Source organism: Pinus tabuliformis, chromosome 7 (assembly GCF_031772625.1).
Source record: "Pinus tabuliformis cultivar Carrire ecotype Pingquan chromosome 7, CPIR1, whole genome shotgun sequence".
NCBI lineage: Eukaryota > Viridiplantae > Streptophyta > Pinopsida > Pinales > Pinaceae > Pinus > Pinus tabuliformis.
The window spans coordinates 1723331021-1723343783 of NC_142293.1; positions in this window are offsets into that span (position 1 = coordinate 1723331021).

Sequence of the window (12763 nt, forward strand, 5' to 3'; positions counted from 1 at the left end):
AATCTGATAAAATGGTAGTTTTTTGAAAGAGGACATAGTGTCGAAATCTCTGTATCGCTTGAACAGCTGCGAGAGCTAGCTTTTCAACATAGGAATACTTGCTTTCTGTATCATTTAAGTTCCTACTTAAATAATATATAAGATGTTCAATTCCGTTGTCTTCTTGAACTAAAACCATTGCGATGGTTGTATCCACTGCAGCTAGATACAGGTTAAAGTCTTTTTGATAATCAGGAGCATACATTAATGATGCTTTCATTAGGGATTCCTTTAAAGCATCAAAGGAAGCTTGCGCGACCTGATCCGAGATGAAGGGTACTTCCTTTTTCAATAGACGTGTATAACCTTTATCAAGTTCGGCATAATTTGGAATGAAGCAAATTTGAAGGTGGAGGTAAATTTATGATTGCCTGAACCTTACATGGGTCGATACGGATCCCATCCTTTGAGACTACAAAGCCAAGTAAATGACCAGAATTGACACAGAACACACATTTGTGTGGATTGAGTCGTATCTTGTAGTGTCGGCAACGTAGAAATATCGCTCTCAAATGCTGCGGATGATCGGTCTGCTTTCGCGAATGAGCCGGAAGGTCGTCGAGATATGGTTGAATGATGTTTTTGATGTCATGGAAGGCATAATTCATTGCCCTCAGAAATGTTGCCCCTGCGTTCTTTAAACCAAAGGGTAACTTGCGATATGCAAATGTTCCCCACGGACAAATAAATGCATTCTTTGACTGGTCCTGTGGGCGGATATTTATTTGATTATACCTGGAGAATCCATCCATAAATGAAAAGATTTCAAATTCAGCGCATTCATCAATTATCTGGTCAATAAAGGGTGTAGGGTAGTTTTCTTTCGGACAAGCTTGATTTACATCCCTATAATCGATGCACACTCTAATTGTTCCTTGTTTTTTCATTACAGGAACAATGTTCGACACCTAATCGGCTAGAGGAACCGGGTAAATAAAACTGGCATGGAGAAGTTTCTCAACTTCTGCCTTGATGGCAGCGGCTTTCTTGGGGTGCACTTGCCGTAGCTGTTGTCATACCGGTTTGACATCTGGATACATCTTGATTTCGTGTTCAACTATACTCGAGTCAATGCCTGGCATTTCATCATATGACCAAGTGAAGACATCTCTGAATTTGCGAAAAAGAGCGTTATATATTTCCAGTTCTGAAGGAGAACAACATTTTCCAACATAAATATTCTCAACAACATCCGTTTTGGTTGAGATATTTATGGCGATAGTCTCTTCAATATTGGACAAGTTTTGCTCGAAATCCACCGTGTTTACAGTATTTGATAGGAAATCAAAAACTGAAGGATGATCAAGGTCATCAGGAGTATCTTCTTGACAATCCGGAAGATGGGAACGATGGTGGTAATCTTCCCATGGCGCCCCTTCAATTATCATTGACTGAACAATTCCTTCGTCAGTGTAATGCACTTGCGACCAGGGATCTGAAGGGGTGCCATATTCCTTAGACCTATCTATCCAAACACTTGATGAGCATTGATTCGGGTCTGCCTCCCATGCCGAAAACATTGATTGCTACAATATTTCTATTTGGCTTAGAGGCAATACCTGCAGATGATCCATGCTAATATCGTTTTCTGAGATCTTTTGAATAGAAGATATCATATTGCAGGCTCCTACCATTGCCACTTCCGCCATATTGATTAGAGATGGTAGGGCAAAAGTCCCCATTAATATAGGGTATTTTAGTAGGCCTACTCCGATATTTTGAAGCGAATGGGGGATTCCATGGATCATCGGAATGCTTCCCATAACTTGGGAACTATTGGGGAGAAATGTTTGTTTGTCGATGATTGTAATTCCTCCTTGAAAAGGAAATGCAATCTTCCTAAACTAGGTTGACACAACTGCAGCCATAGCATATATCCATGGTCTTCCCAGTAGGATGTTGTAATTGAGGTTTCCGTCGATTACTTCGACATCTATTTCTACTGTTTTCCCCCCTAGTTCAAGTTGCAAGTTACTTAGATTACCATATGGGGTATATGTTCATCCGTCAAATGCTTTTAATGTCGTCGAAGATCGTGACAAGGTTGGAGATCCTAAAGTTTTCCAGCAACTCATCGACATAATACATGTAGATGCCCCTCATCAATAATTATTCGATGAACAGTTTTGTTGAGGGTTTTCACCTGAATGAGGAAAGATAGTTGAGCTGGTAACTGAGGATCATATCCTTTGTGATTAAAGGACACAAGATTAGAATCCTTTGGGTCTATCCCACCTATAGTTGATAATAAAGCCTGCTTTTGGGATGGGCAATTTTGCAGCACCTCAAGTGTCGACATAGCAGATGGCGATTGGGCCAGATCTTCCACTATGTTATAATGTTGTGTTGCTCTGGCACGAGGATTAAATGTCGACTTGTGTACTACTCCCTTTGGCGGTTTTATTGTTAGCTCTGGAATGATGGGCGGCGCAACTTTTGTCGAAGTTGTTGTCGAACTACTAGGTTGATTCTTATCCTTGTTGTTCGACAGTTGTGGATTCCCGTAATATTTATTCCTTGTCGATATCAAAGCATCATTTTGTTGTTTCGAAACCGACAACATTAGCACTTGGGACGGGGAAGAATTTTCACTAGCAACTAGATTTGTCCCTGGATTTGGAAACTGATCAGTCAATACCGCCGAGGTTTTTGAATTCTTGAAGAATTTTCTAAGCTCAACTTTATATGGACAATATCTTGTCCAATGATCCTCATCACATATTAAGCATGGAATTTTTGGTTTCCTATCTCCAGGAGGGTTTGCAGAAGAATTTTTAGGTGATGATTCCTCCTGTTTCTTCTTCTTCCCTTTGTTTTTCTTCTTGCCTCCTGGTTTCTTGGTTTCTTTGCCTTTATCAGTCGAGATGGCATTTACTTCTGAGGTGAGAAGTTCTTCTTTTGCATTTTGACTGGAAATCTTATGGGCCTTTTTAGATGGAGCCTTTGTCAATTTCTTGTTTGTCATACCAATCATTCCATCGTCGGCATGAGAGTCATTGTTCCATTTAGGAGGAGGAGGGACGGAAAATTTCGGTCTGGGAGTGTTAGGGATTTTATCGTAGAGCATGCCAGATTGAGTATAAATCAAGTCTAAATATTGCGCACGAGCAATAACTTGCTCTTCAGTGATGACTCCTCCTTTTACCACATCTTCTGTAATGGAAGGTAATAATGACTTAATAAACCATTCAGCTAAAAGTTGATCAGGAACATACGTTTTCACCATTCTACGATGACATCGCCACTCATGAATATGATCAGATATGTGAGTGGCCGTTGTTTGTTTGAAATTGGTAAGAAGTTCTGTTCCCATTTTGTACCTTATGGGTAGCTAAAAATGGGTTAAAAAGGTTGTGGCTAGGGCACTGAAGTTGTCAAACGAAGCTCTGGGTAACTCGATATACCATTTAGCTACCGGACCAGTTAACGTCCTCTGAAAAAGGCGAAGCCTAATCGAATAATCGTTTAGGGTGTTTGATGAACACCACAGATGAAATGTCATCACATGATTCGACGGGTCTTCACCCGGATTTCCATTAAATTTAGGAATATCTGACGGAAGTTTATGCGGAATCCCTGGCCACCAAGGGGCGTAAGCAACTGGATCGTTTGTTAGCAGATTTAGATCTGGTAACTCTAAAGTTGCCACAAAGGGTATCTGTTGATTCAGGTTTTGTGAAGCATACCTAGGATAGGATGGAATGGCCTGAGCAGTTGGTCTTTGCATACTAGCATAATGCATTTGATGCTGGTAAATTTGGTAAGGTTGATGGGCATAACCATTGTAGAATGGTTGATTTTGACCGTTTTGAATATACGGCTGCCCATTATTTGCAAATATTTGTTGCTCAGATCCTTGGTATACTTGTTGGAATTGCGATTGTTGGTATTGCACCAGCCATGGTTGTGAAGCCATGTGCTGTTGTCCAATACTGACTGTTTGACAAAGATGAGGGGTAATTGTACCCGTTTGGGCCTGTGTCATTCCACTAGTTGGCGATTGTGGTTAAGTCGCAGGGACAAGAGGCTGTTGCATTACAACCTGAGAAACCTGAGGTTGGCATACAACAGGCAACACTTGTACCTGCGACACCATCAAAATAGCCGACGTAGTTGGTATATTTGACATAGGTAAACATTGTTGCATCGAATATACAACTCTTGGTTGTTGAGGCAGTATTGGCACCCAACCGCTAGATGTAATTCCAGCATAACCTGAATTTTGTTGTGAATTCTCGTATGGTTGTCCTCCCGGAGGAGACAATGAAAGGTTATATTGCCCCCCATATGACGGTAATTCGGTACTCAAAGGAATTGTTTTTTTGAGGACCAGACTGCCCAAATTGACACCTTGAAAGATCAATTTGCTGAGACTCAACATAAGAGTTTCCGGATACTATTCTGGATGAACAAACATGAACGGACCATACTGTCGAAATAGCCCCTGAGTGGGTCCCTTCTAGCGATTGAGAGCTAGTTGGGACAGATAGTATGCTGACGAACATTGTTGGGGTGACAACAGGAAGTTCTACCATCGCTGTGTCGGATGACACAGTCGTAGATGTCGACGGTTGTTCAGACATTTCTAGTCTATCCAAAAGATTGCCTAGCGATTCTATAGGAGCTTCCGATGATGATAGACTAATTTCTAATGAAGAAGGATATAGAGTGATCCTAACTCCAAATCGTGATGGAGTAGTAGATGGAGGATCCTCCACAATCTCTTCTATAGCAATCAGACCAGGTGTAAGAGGTAGATCATCAGGTCCATAAAATATTTCTGGTGCTGAAGAAGGTATAGAATCTGTAGCGACAGATGTTTGGGGAATAACACCTTCCAAATCAGCTATGGATGGTGCTAGTTCAGTAATAAAAGTGTTTACCTTCACACTAGGATCATTTCCACTGTCCTTTGGTGGCTGTTGAACTTCTTCTGTAAAGGCAGGGATACCAGAAATGTTTGGAGTAACCGCAGTTTTTGAAGGTGTTGGAACACTTGTTCTAACTTTACCAGGGGATTTGGAACCAGTTAAATGAGTTCACTTTGTCCGTAATAGTTTCAATTCTGGAGACAAATACAGTTGACTCGTAAGCCTCCACGAACGACGAGGTTAGAATTGAATTTCTTCCACGATTACAGATTACTCGATACTAAAAATAAAGGGGAAATATATTTCCTAATTAAATGAATTTTAGATGCTTTGACACAACTTGTTTTTTCAATTTTTAAGAGTCGAGAAAAAACAAAAGATGACTCTAGTCACCTTCGATTTTTAATGAGCCTGAAGTGACAAGTGCTCAGATGGACCTTTTCCTTTAAGGAGTCTGAAAAGGAACGAAGAGACTGCTCTGGAAATCTAGACATAGGGATTACCAAACCAATCGCAAAACTGCAGAATACTTTTTACGGTATGGCAGTCAATCTTCCCGAATGTTGTGTTCAGTGCATTGCGATCGATAGGGCGGCAGACACGGCTTCCTATGGATAAAGGATAATGCCTATTGTGGTCTCCCAATATATACTCGATGGTACGTGGGAGCACAAGTCCGTACTGGCACTTATCGTCTCAAAGTGGAGGAATCACCCAACCAACAATGAAAACAACATTTACTAGGCTTTACGATGCCGGAATAAGTCTCTAGCCTAGAATTCTAAATGTTGTGCGTTAGGTTCCAAAGCATTTTTAGATTCATTAAATTCATTTTACAGTTGATCTTTCTTAAGAAATTTTCCTTTCAGGTTCACCACGTGATGTAGATGTACAATTCCTAAAATGCAATCTAAGATGATAAACAATCGTTTAATCTTCTTTTTGCAATGAAAATCCTAGCTACTAAGGAAAGAGAGATGATATTCTTTCAACATAGAGCAGAGAGAACACACTATATGCACTATCCTAAATCAAACCAACAAACAGTCTAAATGCAAATGCACATGCATGTACTTGTTTTCATCCTTCTTAATGTGTGAATGATAAAAAGAAAGCTAAGCGCAAATCTGAATTATTTTTCAAAGCGACATTACTAACAAGTTTCTTTTCAAGACAAAATGAAGACAATGATGACACTTTGCAATTTGGAATTGAAAACTTGCTTTCAACACTTGAAAAACTAATAATTCAAATCAAATACAAGAGTAACAGTGTAATCGACTATCAAGAACAATCAGATTCTCTTCTATGACTGAAAACGACACTTGCGACACTTTCAAATCAAGAAACGACAGTTCAATTACGCTACTCCTTTGTAAAATAGAACTGAAAATGGCTCAAAATACATAAAAACATTTACAGTTCTTTCCACAATGGAGGTGGAATAATGGCAAGGAAGGGGGTTTCAACAGAGGTGTACTGACTACAGGCAGCAAAAATCCTGAATAGAATTGAAAAGAGTGAAAACAGAAACCAAAATCTAAGAGCAGAAAAGGCCTTGTCTGATCAGCGCACCTGTAACAAAGGTAAAAAGAGATGCAACGCACCTACTACACTCAGGAAGTGTGATGCATCCAAAATCCAAAGAAGAGATAGTGTGTTGGACCAGGGACGAGACTTTAACTGGGTTCCAGGTCACAGTTTGCAGCTCAGTTCAGGGATTTAGGCCGAGCAAGTGGTAATCAATAAATCAATCACGGGGGTAGATCTAAGGAGGCTACTAGAGCCACCATAAGGGCAATTAGAGAGTTTGTAATTTGATTGTTCAGTTCATAAACAAAACCCAGAGATAGACTAAAGTAGCATTGATCTACTTTGCACTTGCATAGAAAATGCAGTTCGAAGGCTAGCTGGCTTGACTTCAGGCTCCGTCTGTAAGTTTATAAAGTAAAAAAATGTAGATAAACAAACAATCTATTCACTCCCCAGTGGAGTCACGATTTTGTTATTAGGAAATCTAGTGTCTATGCAGAGCTGCTAGTCCCACTAAGGCTGGTAGCTACCTTATAAACAAACAAACTAAAACTACTTTCATTTTCCTTTATGAGAAATAGATAAGAGGGGAATAAAGGAGACCAACCTCTATCTTGTGCTTGGTTCCTTGCTCAATTCCTCTCTCTTCTGATAGATCTTTGCCACTAGCTTCCTCGTCTACCCAGCTTCAAAGAGCACCTGTAGGATCAAAGTAGCATAACACTATCCAATAACATAGATCTATTATCATAAACAATATAGGACCAGATATATATTGACCACACAAATACATATATCATCAATCATACAAGAATGTGGAGGAAAACTTGAATAGCTTTATTAATAATCAAGAATAGCAAAGAGGATTACAACCAATTGTTCTAACCCATCATCATCCTCTCCGCAAGAAAGCCCTTCTTCACCTCATGAAAAGCTTAGATCACCAAACACTATGATGTTACACTAAGAAACTAGTAGCACTTCCTTACAAGATACAAAATTCCAGCCTCTGGATCTCTGGGATGAGGGATCCATATATAGATGTTTGCAAGGGGGTTGAGTCAGCTTTTGAGATTTGATTAGTGTCCTCTCTCTGATAGTTCTTGATTCCACTTGGAGATTGATGATCTCTTACTCATCCCTGGGCGAATGTAGAGAGGAAAGTGTCACAGGAGAAGTTTCTGGAAGATTCCATGATCCTCCACCTTGCAGATTGACCCTGCCATTTGTCCACTCTCGCCCATCACACCCCATAGAAGGGCTTTTCAAGATGCATTGCACCTCCCATGTGTATTTAGGTGGGATGCAGCGCACTTTGACCATGGAGCAGGTGAGATGGTCCATGTTTGACCAGTTCTGAGCAGTTTTTCATGGAGAACTTCTGGGAGAAGATGTAATCAGTTGACCTTGTCCTTTTAGAGGTTGAAACAACACTTTTATGGACTTAAGAGCCCTTGGTTTATGGACATTTATGATTGGGGGTTTGCAGTGCCCAAAAATGTCTATAACACAGGTTCCGTCGCTTGGTCATCGCGGGTTTACCCTATTGGGTCCACGATGGCTGAAATTTTTTTACATTAGGTGTGCCCCAATAATCACGGAAAAGTGGTGTACTTCCGCGATGATCGCGAAAATTCTAAACTAGCGACCTCGTGCCATCGCGTCTGTTTTTAAAACAGACACAATGACGCCGCAAACTTGTATTTGCATGCAAATTCGGCATTGAATTTTTCAAACGAAGCACTAATCCAACTTTCCTCGTCCTGCAGGTTATAATGGCATAAGTCTGGTAAGCACACATGCATGATAACAACGATATAGAAGATTTCACCGATGCGAGGTGCCAAAACACATTTCTGGCATGCGGATTGCTCAAATTCTTCCTAACTCCGCACTTGCGGTCACAACCTGACTTGCTAGAGCTACTGATCAGGGCCTGGAATCCCACAGATGGGAAATTCATCATCTGAGTCCAAGATATCAAGTTTGACTCTACAGACATATATTTTTTGACTGGGCTATCCTGTCGAGGTGAGAGGCCCATTCTGGAGGGGCAGCGACCGGGGGGTGATTCCATGGATACGCTGATGGCTCAAGTGTGCCAACGGGCACGCAAGTCAAGGAGTGGGAAGGTGGCAATCCCAACAGTGGAGGACGTAGTCCTTCGTGCTATGCTTTTTATGGTGACATGGGTAGCGGGCTCCCAAGCCCAACATGAGACTTCGAAGACCCATCTCCAGCTAGCTCTCGAGTGTCTTGATCCTACCATGTTTAACTGGGTAGAGACGGTGACGGTGAACATAAAGAGGCAACTCACCAACTGCCATTGAGGAGAGGTGAAGCAGTTTGGTTATGGATCCATCTTAGTCCCGCTCATGCTGGAGTAGGTGCCGGCACTGCAATTACAGGACATGGATTTGGACTTACCCAGGCCACGTGAGACACGGGCCACACGATGGGCTCACATCATCCCAAGAGGAGGTGGCGGACAACCAGTGGCATGGGGGACATTTTTCTGAGAGTGGTTGGAGCGACAGACGATCTTCGTGGAAGATTGGCCATATGCTGGCATGGAATTCCGTGGAGATCCTGACATGCAGCTGCCTGCTGGAGAGCAGTGGGATGAGGGTGGTAAGACACTTGATCACTCATTTTTTGCATTTTATTTTTATGATGTTTTTTATTTTTATTTTTTCATGTACATGCCCTAATGATGAATGCTATGGTATGTAGATGTAGGACCAATGAGACCCATCGGGCTGGCTCCAGAGGCGCGGAGGGACGCGCAAGGCATTGCAGCGCTAGCCTTGGCTCCTCCAGTTGATGATACGATGGAGACAGTCATCCAGAACATTGAGGGCTTGCTAGTAGGGATTCCAAATTATATGGGGATCGAGGAGGTCCCCAAAGCGTCCCAGATCCACATAGTAGGAGTGGAACCTAGGATGCACCGCCTGTTGAGGCAGGTGACACGAGTGGAGGTGTACTATATGGAGCACAACCCACCATAGTAGATACCTAGGTTTTTATTTCCTGCTGATGATTTTTGAGAGACATGTGTCTCAGATGTACAGAGAACATAGACTCCATTTGGACATGTACACTTATTTTTGAGCACCTCGGTGTGCCACATGATATATATATATATATATATACATATTCCTATGGTCTATTATTGTGCTTTACATGCTTTCTTGTATGATGTTTTGATTACATGTTACACAAATGTCTGTCTAATACATGATTAGCCAATGCATCAGTTAACGTGTTTAATCATCGTGGAATATGCTGATATGTAATGAAATAAAAATTCCTTTCTAACAATTTAACACGTAAATACAACCTTAAAATGCGATGGTCTCTGACAGAATATTGCCCATTGAGCTGGTGGACGACAAGTTGAGAGTCCAGGTTCACAACCAATGCACGAATACTGAGATTAATCACCTCGGCCAGTAACTCAATCACATCACTATATTCAGCGACATTGTTTGTGGTACAACCTAAACACACACCTTGAAGATCTATCAACTCACCATGAGGATCGTAGATCACCCACGCCGTAGAGGACAAGTTGTGGGTACTGTGGCAGGCACCATCAGCGAAACCAACGTAAGGTGCACCAGACATCTGCACGAGAAGCAAAAGACACAATAACCGGCAATAACGCCTTCACACCAAGCCAAAAACATGAAAATACACACACCACACCCGCTAAAACACACGTATTTACAAACCAAAGTGCATGGAATTCACGCATAGTACTTTTTCAAGTACAGCCCGTTTCAGGGCTTGTCGAGAGGATTCCCTTCATAATCAATTAGCTCGTAGGCCCCTTTCTGCAAAACTCTCTTTACAATATAAGGCCCCAGCCACATGGGCTCGAGTTTTCCTACCCCCAGCTTATCATTCGCTTGATCGTAGAGCAGGACTAAATCTCCCTCAAGAAAAGAACGAGAATGGACAGTATGATTGAAGTGAGTTTTCACTCTCTTCTTCTGTGCTTCGATAGCCAGAGATGCTAGCCGACAGGTCTCGTCCAGCTGTTCTAGGTACAAAAGGCGTTCTTCTACTGGAGTAGTGTTGGGAAATAGTTCGACGGCCAACTTCAAAGAAGGGATCTCACACTCGATGGGAAGGGTAGCCTCCAGTACATAAACTAATTGAAATGGAATGAAACCGATAGCATCCTTCACAGAGGTTCGGTAGGCCCACAAGGTGGAGAACAACATCAAGTGCTAGTTAGACTTGTGCATGCCAACAGTATGTTGAAGCATAGTAACTAGAACCTTGTTGACAGCTTCTACTTGGCCATTGGCCTGAGGATAGTATGGAGTCAAACTATCATGCCGTAAGCCTAGCTGGGTTGTTAGCTCGGTCATCATGTCATTATGGAAATGCTTCCCGTGATCAGTGATGATAGCCTGGGGAAATCTGAACCGTGAAATAACATGGTTAAACAAAAATTGTGCCGCTGTGTGACCGTCTTCAGATAATGTGGGCATCGCCTCGACCCATTTTGTGAAGAAATCAACGGCAACGATAATATACCCATGCCCCTCGGCTGAGCGAGGGTTACAGGTCATATAATCAATGCCCCATTTTGCAAAAGGGCCGACGGTAACAACAGGGTGCAATGGAGCGGGAGGCGCACGCATCTTCCGCTGGTATATCTGGCACTCGTGACAAGAGCGGACGGTAAGAATGCAATCCTTAAAGATGGAGGGCCAGAAATAACCGACGCGGAGGATCTTTTGAGCAGTAGCATATCCGGACATGTGACCACCACAGGCGCCAGAATGGCAGTCATTCAAAACTCGCTCAGCTTCCTCAAATGTTAGGCATCGGCGGAGAACGGAGTCGGCACCGAGACAGTATAGGGTGTCCCCAATGATACGATAGGGGTGAGACTGATGACAAATCTGTCGCCGAGAATCCTTAGACACATCAGGATGAAAAGAGGACGTCTGCAGATATACAATGATATCCCCGTACCAGGGATTGAGGGTGCTAATTAGGAATAGAGTTTCGTCCGAGATATGGTCCTCTGACCGAGAGGGCATGGTAGGAGATGGCAAAGAGAAAAGTAACTCAGCAAAGACTAGGGATTTCTTATACTTGGCGGTGGTAAATTCCAAGTCGAACTCTTGGAGGATGACAATCCACTTCAAGTACTTGCCCCCCAGAAACTGACATAACAGAATGTATGTCATCGGGTTGCAATCAAAAACCACGGTTATAGTACGCAACAAGATATAATGGTGGAAACGTTGGATGGCACAAACAGCGGCCAATGCCAGATTCTTGACATAAGCGTATCGCGTTTCCGTATCTAGAAGATTGCGGCTGAGATAATATATGACATGCTCATTGTCATCATCGTCATCTTGAATGAGAACCATGCCAATAGTGGTATCGGCAGCGGCCAAATATAGAGTATAGTCATGATGATAATTCGGAGGACGCGAAATTGGAGCAGAAACAAGGAGACCCTTGAGACGCTCGAAGGACTCTTGAGTGACGACATCCCAATGAAAAGGGGTATCTCGCTTCAGTAACCGCGTGAAACCTTTAGCCACTTCGGCATAGTTCGGAATGAATCGTCTTAAAAAATTCGCTTTGCCCTGCAAGCTCTACAATTGCTACAAAGAAGCAGGGGGAGGAAGATTCAGAATAGCCTCAACTTTAAGCGGATCCAAATGGATGCCCTCTCAGGAGACGATAAACCTGAGTAGTCTGCCTGACTCAACGCAGAAGACACACTTATGAGGATTAAGCCTGATGCGGTAGTGTCGACAGCGGAGAAAGATTTCGCGAAGATGAGCGGGATGGTCCTGGCGTTTTGCTGAATGAGCTAGTAGATCATCCAGGTACGGTTGTACAATTTGACGAATGTCATGGAATGCATAGGACATTGCACATTGGAAGGTAGCACCGACATTCTTCAAACCGAAAGGGAGCTTTTTGTAGTGACAGTGACCCACAGACAGATAAAGGCAGTCTTGTGCTGATCTGCAGGCGCAATATTGATAAGGTTATACCTAGAGAAACTGTCCATAAATGAATACATTTCGCTCCCAGCACACTCATCAATGAGCTGGTCAATGAAGGGTGTGGGGAAGTTATCTTTAGGACAGGCCCAGTTAATATCATGATAATCAACATAGACTTGAATGGTACCGTGTTTTTTATTCACAGGAATGATATTGGAGACCCAATCTGTGAGTGGGATGGGGTAAATAAAACTAGCCTTAAGAATCTTTTCAACTTCCGCTTTAATGGCTGCAGCCTTTCGGGGGTGCATGGGTTGTAGACGTTGG